This window comes from Microtus ochrogaster, unplaced genomic scaffold, assembly GCF_000317375.1.
Source record: "Microtus ochrogaster isolate Prairie Vole_2 unplaced genomic scaffold, MicOch1.0 UNK119, whole genome shotgun sequence".
Classification (NCBI taxonomy): Eukaryota; Metazoa; Chordata; class Mammalia; order Rodentia; family Cricetidae; genus Microtus; species Microtus ochrogaster.
In genome coordinates this window covers 507855-521873 of record NW_004949217.1, presented here as the reverse complement: position 1 = coordinate 521873, position 14019 = coordinate 507855, and the positions used below count along the sequence as shown (strand labels likewise).

Sequence of the window (14019 nt, the reverse complement as noted above, 5' to 3'; positions counted from 1 at the left end):
CTCTCCTCTCCTCTCCTCTCCTCTCCTCTCCTCTCTTCCCCTCCTCTTCCATCCCCTCCCCTCTCCTCTCTTCTCCTTTCCTCTTCTCCCTCCCCTCTCTTCCTCTCCTCCCATCCCCTCCTCCCCTCACTTCCCTTTCCGTTCTCTCCTCTCCTCTCTTCTTCTCTTCTCCCCTTCCCTCCCTTCCCCTCCCTTCCCTTTCCTCCTTTTCCCTCTCCCCCTCTCCCCTCCCCTCCCCTTCCCATCTCTTCCCTTCCTTTCTTTTCTCTCTTTTCTTATTGTTTATCTCTTCTCCTGTCCTTTATTCTTGCCTCTTCTTTTCTTGGTTGCGAATTTGAGCCAGTACTTTACTATGTAACCAAGGCATATTATCTACATCTCATTAAGTAGCCCAAACTAGCCTCAAAAACACAGTGATCCCTTTCCCTTAGCTCCTGTGGTCTAAACGTTGCAAGTATGTCCCACTAAGACTTGGTTCATCCTGAGATTTTCATTTGTTTGATGGGAGATAAATGTTGTCTATGGCCCAATATTTCACTTTATCTTCAAGTCAACATATTGCCTTTTCTAATTGCCATAGATGTTGACCAAAGATATGAAGCTAATCTGTCAAAAAAAAAAAAAAAAAGGAAGTTGGTTTGTCTCAGCACTAACAATAGTTGGAGTTGGAAACCATCATTTTTTTGTGCAGAGGAAAGGGTACCTGAACTGGCCTTGTCCCATAGTCACACTGATGAATATCTTGAATATCACCATAGAACCTTCCTGCGGCGATAGACGGAGATAGAGACAGAGACCCACATCAGAGCACTGGACTGAGCTCCCAAGGTCCAGTTGAAGGGCAGAAAAAAGGAGAAGATGAGTAAGGAAGTCCAGACCACGAGGGGTTGGTCCACCCACTGAGACAGTGTGCCTCTAATGGAAGCTCACCAAATCCAGCTGGACTTGGACTGAATGAGCATGTAATCAAACTGGACTCTCTGAATGTGGCTGACAATGGAGGCTGACTGAGAAGCCAATGATAATGGCACTGGGACTTGCTTCTACTACATGTGCTGGCTTTTTAGGATCCTAGTCTGTTTGGGATGTACACCTTCCTAGGCCTGGATAGAATGGGGAGGGCCTTGGACTTCCCACAGGGCAGGATATCCTGCCCTCTCTTAAGAGAGGAGGGGAAGGAAGGAGGGGGAGTGGAGGAGAGGGAGTGGAGGAGAGGGAGGGAAATGGAAGGAGAGGAGGAAGTGGAAATTTTTGAATGTAAAAATATATAAAAAAGAAATATTATTTAATACTGAGTGTTCAAAAAACTCTCAGTCTCTGCACATTGTTTAAATAATATTCTGATGTTTTAGATAAGAACATGTCCTAATGCCCTTTCTTGGTTTTTACTTCTGTCCTTGTGTAAAAAGGTGGTCTTATTCAGGCTTTGTGTGTTCTTTTTCAGAGAAACTTTTGTAGAGATGCTTGACTATATTTTCAAATAGAAGAGAGGCTCAGAGAGTCTAAATATGTCTTATGGGATTGATATTTGTTAACGGCTTTCCCCCAGAGATACCCCATGCCTTAGGATTCTAATACCTACTGGATTATTTGGTAGAAAAGTCTTACTTCCTGGCTTTCTCTCTGTAGAACTGGGTTTTATTTTCTCTCAATCTTCTAAATCATGTGGCACTTTTTCATATATTTTATGATTTCTAGAATCTTATTGGCTTGACCTGTGCATGGTTCTTCTTGATCCTCTCTTTTAGCCTTTCTTGTCTTCTGTCAATATACTTTTCTGGTTCTCATTGAAATCAATATCCAGGGGAATGCACAGCTTACTGACAAAGATCCTGAGAAGCTTTGTGTTTCTGGATGTTGGAAGTGTTTTATTTTCTGTTTGTTTGTTTTGTTTTGCTATTTATCACATTAAGTACAGTTACTAGTTTGTAAATGCAAAATGGAAATAAGTAGTGCTAGAACATTTAATCACCTTATTTAATCTTTTCTTTTCTCCTCTAGCAATCACAAAGAAGACCTCAAGATACAAATGCATATTCACGAATTTCTTAAAATCATGGCAATTATACATCTTTGGACTAAATTTAACATCTTATGATGTCATGTTAATTCTTACCATGACCCTTTGTCTAATTTGTTCTGCCTTTGGCCCTGTTTTCATCGTAAGTGAGAAGAAAGCTTTTATGAACATTGACTGGGGCATTACATACATTTAGATTATCTGAATATATCACAAACTGAAATACGTGATTAATAAAAAGAAAATACTAAATGTACTTACAAGTTTCTTATATGCTTGATTATTAATGGAGCAACAGACACCATTTCCTTATAAACTCTTTGAATGGGAAAAGTTCAATTCATCGTAAGTGTAGAAAGAAAAAGTGGCACTTGTTAGATGTGGTGACCTTGTCAGGTTAGTGCTAGCACAGAGCAGGGAACACAGGAAGTGCTCAATTTTGTAAACACATACTCATATACACACAAAAATATAAACACAAATATATTTACAAAGCTAAAGGAAGGAAAGCAATACAAATTTATACACACACACACACACACACACACACACACACACACCCAGCATATGATAATGGGAGTAGTCTAGAGGAAGACTATATCAATGCATTATGGGAACTGAAGAGATGGCTCAACAGTTCAGAGTGCTTGCTGTAAACCTATTAAGGTTTATAGGGCCCACATCTGGGAGCTCACAATCTTGTAATTCTAGCTGCAGAGGATCCAACACCTCTTCAGGGGTCCACAAAGTTCCCACACACACTTGGCAAACACAAATGAACACAAACAAAAATTAATTAATCATAAATTAATCTTTTTTGTTATGTAGAACTGAAAACAAATCACAGAAAAAAATCCGTGTGTTCTTAAGATGGTATATAAGTTTCTCATTTTGAGAAAGTACTCTATAAAATCAAACTGAGGGCACAGCCTATCACATCGGGTAGCAGGGACAGGAAGTGGCTGCTTTAGTGGCATCTTCATTGAGAGGTGAAGACCAGTGTTCAGACTGCCTACAGAAATATTTACAAAACTAAAGGAAGTAAGCAATGCAAACTTATGCACATAGAAAAAAGCCAGCATATGATAGCAGGAGGCATCTATAGGCAGAGCGGTGACAGTAACAAGACTCTGGGGTCTGGAGAGATGGCTCAGCTGTTTAGAGAGCTTGCTGCTCTTCCATTGTTCCAGAATAAGTTGCCACATGCATTCAGAGTCTTTCTTCCTCGACTAAACCATTCTGCACAAACCATCCCAGGCCTGTCCCATGAGTGTCTTAAGTGAATCCAAGTTCCTTTATGTTGCCAATCGATATTAACCAAAATATATAGCACCAGATACAAATTATAAGGAAATGGTAATTTAAGGAAAAAACCATAAATTTAAACTAAAACTATAATTAAGAAAATTAACATGAGCCAGTCTACAAGTAGCCAGAGAGACCTTATTATGAGTACTCAAATTCATTTTTAGAAGCTGATGGTTTTGTAATGAGGCAAAACACCAGTTAATATGCACTGTGTGATTTATTACTATAAAGTTTTATGCAGTGGAAGCTAATATATACTGTTAGATTTTAGCATAACAGTTATTAATGAAAAATGGCAGTTATGAAAAAAGTCATGGGAACGTGTCAGAATGAGAAAATACTGTTTTTTCTAATGTTATTTTTTAATTTTAGTGATATTCAATTGTATAATTAAGAAAAATTCGTTGAGCTCTAAACTTTCTATATATATATATTACACATTACAAATTATAGATCAAAACACTGTTTTTTAAGTGCATCAGTATCATTTAGCAAATATGTAATTGTACATTTTATAAATATGCTTCTTGGCACCTTGCCAGTAATAGAATTAAAATATGGTTCTTGAGTTGTTCATTTTTTTCTATTTCACCATTTCAGCCATCTCTCACTAATATACACCAGAAAATTATTAAATGGAAGAAATCATTCAGAATAATAAATTATAGGTTTATTAAAACTGGGACCATGGGAGAGAGCAGCTCAAACTTGTTTTACTATAGTTTAGTGCTTCCTTTCTCGTGTTTTAAACATACAGATACATGAAAACTTACTGTAAGCCTACCACATGTAGACTGGAACTTAGTTGTTTAACAACTTAATTGGTGCTTGTTTTTCAAACCTAAGGTGAACATATGAATATATAGTCTCTCTCTCTCTCTCTCTCTATATATATATATATATATATGTGTGTGTGTGTGTGTGTGTGTCACATATATACAAACACACACATGATGTGTGTGTGTGTGTGTGTGTGTGTGTGTGTGTGTGTGTATTTTTCTGCTTTATTGCAGATGTAACCTGTGGATGTAACCCAAGATCTTATGGTTGCTAACTGAGCATTTCTCCATGGAACTATAACCCCAGCCTGTATTATTTGCACATTAATATAAATGAATTTTCAAATAAACCATTTCAAACACAAAAATTAAGCTTATCAAAATGTAATAAAGTTGTACTTTCTGGAACCATCTCATAATAGTTGTAGAATTTTCTTTGTCCTAAAATACTTCATCACCCCAAAAGCTTTCATCAGATTGATTATTTCTTCAATTTCATTGCCATTACCCCAGTCAGAGAGAAACCATCTCTTCCCTGGGTTTCATAATGACCTCTGATAATACTCACTGCTGCCATGTTGTCTGGAAGAAAGAGAAAAGCCTAGTCTTTGCAAAATAATATTAAATATTGTTAAAGCATTTTTTTTTAAAAAAAAAAGCCTTTTATACCCAGAGCTTTAATAGTGCTGAGCTTCCAACCAAACCTTCTCATGCTGCCATGAGGAGAGGAGACAGTGATGGAATTCTGTTTCCTTCACAAGGCTTCTCCTAGTGCCTGGAGAGCTGATTATTACAATGATGATGTTGAGTTAGTGGAACTTTTGAGTCTGGACCTTATATAAGAAGTTAAGTAAAGGGGGCATTGTACTTGGAAGAGATTAATTCTAGTTTCTCAGAGAGAGCTAACTCTCATGAGTAGTTTACAGAAAAAAATTTAGTTGCTCCATATGCTTGACCCCCGTGCACATGACTTGGTCATTTCCTTTTTACCAACTATATTACAATACGGCAAGACTGCATTGATATGTTGTTTGGATATTCCAGTCAGAAGAGTTGAACTAAAATAAGCTTTTTTTTTCATTACAGGATACTCATTGTTAGTATTTTGATACAGCAATAGAAAATTACCAGATATTCTCTTATTCCAGTTTTACACATAGGAGCTGTATCAGGAACTAATTGCTGCTGACTTGCAGAAAGAAAAAAACTCAACTCTATCATTCCCCAGTCATCCTGCCTGCCTTAAGGAATTAAAATAAAGACTCAAATTCCCAGTGAAGATCACAAGCCAGAGGAATTGGTTTACTGGAAGGCTGAAGTCTTATAGCAAGGTTATATAAGTCTGCCTCTTATTCTCTATTTTCCTACCATATCACTAAAATTCTATTCACAAAAACTCCTTTTATCCAATACCACATCTGGATTTCAACAAAATGTAACCAGACATACTAACTAAAGATTTTATAGAAACGGAAATGTTTTAGAGCTCTCTCTGAGCTCTGAAAAAGGAGATTAAAAGAGAGAGAAGGCGGCCCAGGGTCCCAGAAGCCCCTTCCAAGGGAACTCCACACAGTACCCTTATTTCTGATGACCTACTTTTGATTCCTAGCATCTCCCACACATGGCATCAGTAAGAATTGAGTAATAATACTGAAGATGGTGGAGAGAAAGTGGCTTAGTGAAAGGAAGATGTATTTAAGTTGGAGAGGTAAGTCAGCATTTTATCATGGGACAAAATTCCTCACACATTGATCTTATAATAATGGTTTATTTTGGCTCATAGTATTCATTTTTCATTCAACAATCATTTGATCCTGTCACTAGAGAGCTGGGTTAAAATGAAATACCATTTTGGGGAGCACATTTTATGGCAAATCTTTCATAACATGGTGGCTCTGAAATAGAGATTAAAAGAGAAAGAAGACAGTCCAGGATCCCCATAGACCCACCTAAGGGTGTGCCACACAGTAACCTAAATTCTGCCGAGACCTACTTCTATTTCCCAATAGCTCCTATTCATGCCATTATGCCGGGGATCAACACTTTAATATACAAGCCTCAAGAGACACGTGAGATTGAATGTTTTTGAAGAATGGAATTAAATTATAAGAATAAGAAAAGATTTGGGGAGACAAAAGATCTAGGAGGTCAAAGCTCCTGTGAAGCTAAGGAGATTGCGATATCACAGCAAGAAGCTTGATGGAAGAATAGAAAAGAAAAGGTTATTACAGCAAAGTGGGCACTTAAATTTAATACTTCTAAAAGCTATCACTTTTGTAGATTAAGAATTCTTTAATTTTATCTTCAGACATGAAGAGGGAAAAGGGTAATATGTGCATTAGTATATCACCATGCCTATGAATTTGTAGTATTATAATATTTAAACTTTATAAAGGTAACATATAATAACAGGTGTTGTGGTTTGAAAGAAAACGGCCCCCATAGCAAGTGACACTATTAGGAGGTGTAGTCTTATTGGAGTAAGTGTGCTCTTGTTGAAGGAAGTGTTTCACTCTGGGGGCACGCTTTGAGGTCTCCTGTGCTCAAGCTATGCCCAGTGTGACACAAAGATATTTCCTGTTTTCTGCAGTACAGGATGTAAAGCTCTCAGCTCCCTCTCAAGCATCATGTCTGCCTGCATGTTGTCTTGCTTCTTGCCATGATGCTAAAGGACAAAGCCTCTGAAACTGTAAGCCAGCCCCAATTAAATACTATCCTTTAAAAGAGTTGCTGTGGTCATGGGAACTCTTCACAGCAAAGGAAACCCTAACTAAGACAGCAGGTGCATGTTAAATATATTGCTTAGCAATAAATATCATTATTAGTATTTCAAATAACAGAAACATAATTTAAAAACAATGTATTACGCATGCTCATTTTACTGTTGTTTAGGAATATATATGTATACTATGTGTGTGTACGTTCTTCTGTATTCATGTTCATGTGTGCAAATTTGTGCAAGCACCAGCTGTCAGTCTTCAGGTACTCCCCTGCCCCTTTATTTTTGAAACACACTCTCTCATTGGCCTGGAGCTCACCAAGTATGTGAGGTGAGCTGCTGGCCAGCAAGGCCAGTGGTAGATTAGGATAAGTTTGGACCATGATGCTCGGGTTTTTTTTTTTTATTTTGTTTTTGTTGTTATTGTTTTGTTTTGTTTCCCAGAGGGGTTTGACTAGATTGGACTCAGGTTTGCATGCTTGTAAGGCAAGCACTTTACTGACTGAGCCATCTTCTAATCCCCTGTTTCCTTTTAAAGATGAAGACAAAGATATTTGCATATGTGAATCAGAACAAAAAGTTGCTATGGCTCATGTTTAGGTAATTCCAAGATGAGAATATTTTACATTCCTTGAAGATCAGTCATTTAAATTTTCATTTTTTCCTGGTAATTATGTTGTTTTGTAGTGTTTTTTTTTTTTGTAGATCCATTTTCTTGCTAACTGTTCTGTCCTTAAATGTATAAAAAAAGGCTCATGCTAGCGTTATAGATATGAGGAATCCATATTATGGGATAAGTCTGGAGGCAATATACCACAGAGAGGCCTTTGCAACCAGCCATATGCAATAATAAAACAGTATTAAGTATTCTGGAAAAACTGAAATGTACATTTCTACTTAATAAACATATAATTCAACTACTATAAAAACTTAAATGAGCAGAATATAAAGAAAAAATACATAGCAAAGAGTATTTCATAAAATTTATTGCTATTCACACGAACCAACTAATTTGCCAACTATATGGCAAGGTGGTAATAAAGGAATTAAATATTTTTTAGAATTTATTTTTATTGTTTTGTCTGTAGGCATTTTTCATTACTTATAGATGTGTGTGTCTGTTGCGGGAGGTCCTTCCGCTCCTCCAGCCTATAGCCGCTGAGATACCAGCCCATTGGGGCGTGGTCTCTCTCCCTTTAAAAAAGTGGCCACTTCCTTCTCTCTCTCTCTTCACTTCCTGCTCCGCCGGTGACTAGACTCCCTTCCTGGTTGCACAGAGGACTGACGGTGATCTGTAAGTTTTTTCTCCTTTAAATAAATTCTACCCTATTAATCATAATTCCAAACTGCTGTGGCATTGTTTGTGTCTTACGCCTTCATGTGTCTGTATGTGGAGACAGATACCTGTGGAGGTCAGAGGTATTGGATGCCCTGGAACTGGAGTTGTATGTTGACATGGGTTCTAGGAACTCTCTTCAGGTCCTGAAGAACAACAAGTGGTCTAAAACATCATCCCATCTTTCTAGTAACATTAATTAAAAATTTTAAAGATTTCATTACTCATTTTGGTAGAACCTTAAATTGTATTGAATAGAGAAAAATAAGAATAGAGTAAATGTTAGCATAGATGGTGATCTTAGATTTTATAATTTAGAGAAATAAAAGGAATTGTTTTGTGAAGATAATTATGTATTCCCAGCCAATTTCATTAAAAAATATTGCTGTCGCTCTGCTGTTGCCACTTCCCCTTCTGTCGCCTCAGCACCATGGACGCCGCCAAGCAAGTGGTTAACTTTGGGCCCGGGCCTGCCAAGCTGCAACACTCGGTGTTGTTAGAGATACAGAAGCAGCTACTAGACTCCAAAGGACTCGGCATCAGTGTGCTTGAAATGAGTCACAGGTCATCAGATTTTGCCAAGATTATTAACAACACAGAGAATCTTGTGAGGGAATTACTAGATGTTCCCAACAACTACAAGGTGATCTTTGTGCAAGGAGGTGGGTCTGGCCAGTTCAGTGCTGTCCCCTTACATCTGATTGGCCTGAAAGCTGGAAGGTGTGCTGACTATGTGGTGACCGGAGCTTGGTCAGCTAAGGGTGCAGAAGAAGCCAAGAAGTTTGGGACTGTGAATGTCGTCCACCCTAAACTCGGAAGTTACACAAAAATTCCAGACCCAAGCACCTGGAACCTCAACCCGGATGCCTCCTACGTGTACTTCTGTGCAAACGAGAATTGTGCACGGGGTGGAGTTCGACTTCATAACCGACGTCAAGGGAGCCGTGCTGGTCTGTGACATGTCCTCAAACTTCTTATCCAGGCCAGTGGACGTTTCCAAGTTTGGTGTGATTTTTGCTGGTGCTCAAAAGAATGTTGGCTCTGCTGGGGTGACGGTGGTGATCGTCCGTGATGACCTGCTGGTGGGGTTCGCCCTCAGAGAGTGTCCTTCAGTCCTTGAATACAAAGTGCAGGCTGGCAACAACTCTTAGTATAACACACCTCCGTGTTTCAGTATCGACGTCATGGGCATGGTCCTGGAAAGGATCAAGAACAATGGTGGAGCCGCAGCCATGGAGAAGCTCAGCTCCATCAAATCCCAAATGATTTATGAGATACTTGACAATTCTCAAGGATTTTATGTATGTCCAGTGGAGCGCTAGAATAGAAGCAGGATGAATATTCCATTTCACATTGGCAATGACAAAGGAGATGAAGCTTTAGAGAAGCGGTTTCTTGATAAGGCAGTGGAACTCAACATGATCTCCTTGAAGAGGCACAGGTCAGTGGGAGGCATCCGTGCCTCTCTGTATAATGCTGTCACCATTGAAGATGTTGAGAAGCTGGCTGCCTTCATGAAGAACTTCTTGGAGATGCATCAGCTGTGAGCATGACTATCTCCACACTGTCTGTGAGCACCATGAGGTGTTCAAAGTACCTTCAGATCGGCTACAGTAACTTAACAGATGTGGATTTCCCCCAATACATGGTTAACACAGACTCTTCTTCAAAGAATAACACCTAACCATCCAGGGCTCTGCAGAGCTGATGGGACTCCTAGCTGATGGCCACCTTCATTTTGACTTGACCTGGAGGCACTTTCAAAGCTTTCCTGTTGCTTTTCTAACGAATCCAGTCTGGCTTCGTTCCCTAGGCGGATCGCAGTCCTAGCCTCGGACTTTGTTCTGCCGAATTGATTAGTTATTTTTGGTTCACAGGAGCATACTCCAAGGAGGTTGGAGTGCATGTGGTGGATCTGACAGCAGTGAGTTTTCTGGGTTCTGCAGCTCTTGGTTAAAGTCAACAGCGAGCATTTTGAATCTGTGCTATTCTCATAACAAGATAAAAATGACATATGCTATGAGTGCTTATATAGTAGGTATAATTTTAATACCGTACGATTTATATCTATGCCTTTATATTTCTAATGAGACAGTTCTGTCGATGTTTTTAGTGTTTGTTAAGTCCATGACTTTGTGCACGACTGTCCCCTGCACCCTCTTACCGACTTCCTTCTAAAGCCGCTTTCTAAGAAAGATCTAGAAGTTCCACGATTCACTTTTCTTATCCTGGCCACAAGTAGAAGAAATGGTTGCTTGTTTGCTTTCCGGTTAGGCTGTTAAACAAAGCTCAGTTACCCTCCCATCCCCGTGAATTGTGTTCACATGGCTGTTGTGTAGTTTGACCAGGACAATACCGTACATTCCAGATCTTTGCTGAGGTCTTTCCTCATCTTCATATGTTGTTAGTGTTTTCTGTTGATTATGTGAAGAACATTAAAGTCCTACAGTGTCTAAAAAAAACAACAACAACAACAAAATATTGCTGTCAAGTATAACTTTTTCCATGAAAGAGATAAATGGGGAAAGTAAAATCCTAAATTACTGTTGAAACATATACCAGTTATGGTGTTACCACTATTATCAAAATATTGAGGGTAATGGAGAACCATAGAACTTAAACGCTGAAAGCCTCAATGTTAATGAGTTATTCAGGAAAATACAGGAAACTCATGATCCCTCTCATTTGTTGAAGGACAAAATTAACTACCTCCCTTTTTTCCTCTAATTGTGTGGAAAACTTGCAACCAAATGTCAGCCGGGCAAAAAGAAGAGCATATTTTGTGAAAAAGATGATGAAGAATTATTCCAATGCATGAAAACAGAACTCTGCTCTGGTATCGAGGAATGTGTTCCCCAGAGGATCACATATTTGCACACGTGGTCTCTCTTTGGTGGCTTGGATTTGGAGGCTGCAGGATCTTTGATTTGGGGGACCTAGCAGAAAGAGGTGGGAACTTCAAGTGAGCTTTGAATAAAAAAGCTTACTATAGTTCTGGGTTAGATTGCTCCTGGCTTGAGGTCATGATATACTCCAGTGGTTAACACTTCTGCAGAAATGAATTAAACCCTCTACTATGATGCCCTGAAATCCCCCAGAAACTGTGATCCAGAAAAAAACTTTTTTTTTTCCTCGTAAGGAATTTCTGTCAAGTATTTTGTCACAGCAAAAGAAATCATGATACAGGTTCAGAAGAACACGATGTGAAGGCTTTAGAAAAGAGAAGACATTAGTGGTTATGCAAGAAAATGTCTGAAGCTAGTGCCTCAGTGATAAAAATTGGAAAAATGAACGGTTTTAGCACAGAAATAGGAAGCACAGGTTGTCAAACTGATGGAGGATTTTAGATGGAACATTGTCAGTGTTCCTTTGACATAGCTGTCAGTGGCATGGCATCCAATAATCTAAGAAAGGAGTTTGTAAAGCTTTCTTTAATGTAGTGTTTGATCATGTGACAACAAAACAATCTCTCTCTATATATGTATATATACATATATATATATATACATTTCAAATATTAATGAACCTTTCATTGACAAAAAAAGTAACACTTGGTTGACTTCTATACTCAGTTTCTTCAGCCATATTATTTTTCAAAGAGAGATTATGACTACAATCTCTAGTAACCGAATGCCAAGAGTACGTATTTCAAAAGTCTTATATTACCTTTAAAAGATATTTTATGTAAGTTTTGCTGTTTCTCTTGATATTTGTAACTTGAAGTTACCAATTCTTTCATAAAACCTTCATGAGTTTTCTCAGGAGGAATGAATTGTTATCCTATATATAATTCCTTTCTTTTCTTAACTAACTTCTAGTAAGCACAAAATATATTATCACGTAGTTATTTATATTACTTCCATAAGAAGCCATTCATCCTTTGACAGTAGGGACACCATTATATTCTATCTTTGCCATAGTATGTTGTGTTAGAATAAGGTCTATGAATGGAGTTATGTGGGGAAATTTCTGAGTGCCTTCCAGGACACTCCAAGAAAACTGTGACATTGTGACTCCAGTTTCTTTAATACAGGGAATCGTTCTTGGAATGTATTTTCGCGTGCCTCCCGGGTGTAGTGGATAGGAGTGGATTTACTTCACTATTACTCATTTTTACTTGCTGTTGTTATTCAATTAAATGTTTAAGCTATCCTTCATATGCCTCTGTCTAAAGACATGTTTTCGCACATACAACCTGTCCTTGAGCTCGTGAGAACTCATGTGACCTTTCTTAGCCTCAAGAGTATAGCCGAGGCTCTGAATAAGTAGGCTGTTATATAAGACTTTCTTTTGCCTCATTTATTGGCTCCATTCTCCCAGGTCCTACTGTCTCTAGAATGGTGACAACGTTTGAATGAATGATAAATGTTAAATAAAGTAGAGAATAAGAGTTCTAAATGCAAGACTCATTTCTAGAAACTGACTGTTTTTCCTGCATAATTACTGTAATGGTCATTCTGCTAACACTGAGGTGGAGCCGCCAACACAATCTTGGGACTCAAAGAACTAACTGATGCGAATCTGAAACAGTACATGTTACTGCATTGAGTCTCTGAAAATTTGGAATTCAGAACTTAGGAGATAGTCATCTAATGCCAACTCACTAAGAAATACACCAGTAGAATAACTTGAGAAATTTTGTAGCTAAGGATCAAAATTCACTTCAATTTTTATGTTCCTGCTGTGTGCTTGAACTGTTTATTTTAGGATTATGAAGGGAACTGATGAACTATTTCAAATACATACCTGTCGAATCTAATGTTGCCACAGGCATTCCAGTTATCCATAGCAAAATAAACTTCAGAATACAAAAAGATATAAGCTGGACATGTAATGATGGACATAATAATTTTAGATTATTGCACACAGTAAGAGCAAGTGAACAAAGTGAGGAAAATCAAGGAAACGAGGCACTGCAATGACTATATCACGAAATGTTGGATCAGGGGATAAATTTGAAAAGAAAACTTTAGTTTCAGTTGCATATGTAATAAAATTCATAGTATTTTGAGGGATGCAGAAGTTACTCACTACAGCCAGTTCTCAGGTAGACAACTTAGTCTACAAATGTATAAGTAACTGTTCTCAACCACAAGGATGCCAGAGGTTAAGCCAGAAATAGAACGCAAGAAACTAAGATACAAATCCCCTTCCCTAACCACTAACACCACTCCCTTCCTACAGTACATTTAGTGTGAAATAGTTTTTAGGTTTCTATTCATGTTTGTAGGCAACTGAATTAGGGCGGAAAAATTAAAAACAGACTACGCACTACAAATGCATCTTTTCTTCCATTTAAGGACCTCGAATCTAAAAAAGAAGTAATTTCAAAGATTTCATGGAAATTAGAAACCCAAAATGTAGTTTTATTCTAAAATATCTTTTTAAAAACACACTGCAGCTCCTAAAAATAAGCCGAGAGACGTTTCTTCTAAAAGGGACCATACAACATTCTATTTTCTATTTTTTAGAAGCAGCATCTCTTGGAGAGAAAGACTTAAATGGTTTATTTCTTCAGACAAACCTTAATAGCAACAGATTATTTTAAAGATGAAACTACCCTTTCTGCCTAAATTATATTAGACTATTAATTTGTTTCATGTCTTAATTTTTCCAGAGTAAAAGTAAATTAACACATTTCCATGCAGAGAATTCAGAGGTGAAAGGAGCTTGGAGTCTAGAGACTTAGTAATTCATGAAAGGGCCTCTTTTTCCCCCCCGACTGTTTCCTGTTTTCCAACTCCTTCCACTAGTACCATTCAAGCTCAGAGCAGCACTGAGCTCCGGTACAAATAGCTGAAAGTGACGTTAATTATTGTATTTATTTACTTTGTAATTTTTTTTTGTTGTTGTGTTG

The 14019-nt window shown here is 38.0% G+C and overlaps 1 pseudogene; it reads left to right on the top strand.

Annotated features, from left to right (window-relative positions):
- Positions 1 to 8592: 8592 nt before the first annotated feature.
- On the top strand, positions 8593 to 9804 carry LOC101984281 (annotated as a pseudogene).
- The last annotated feature ends 4215 nt before the right edge of the window (positions 9805 to 14019 follow it).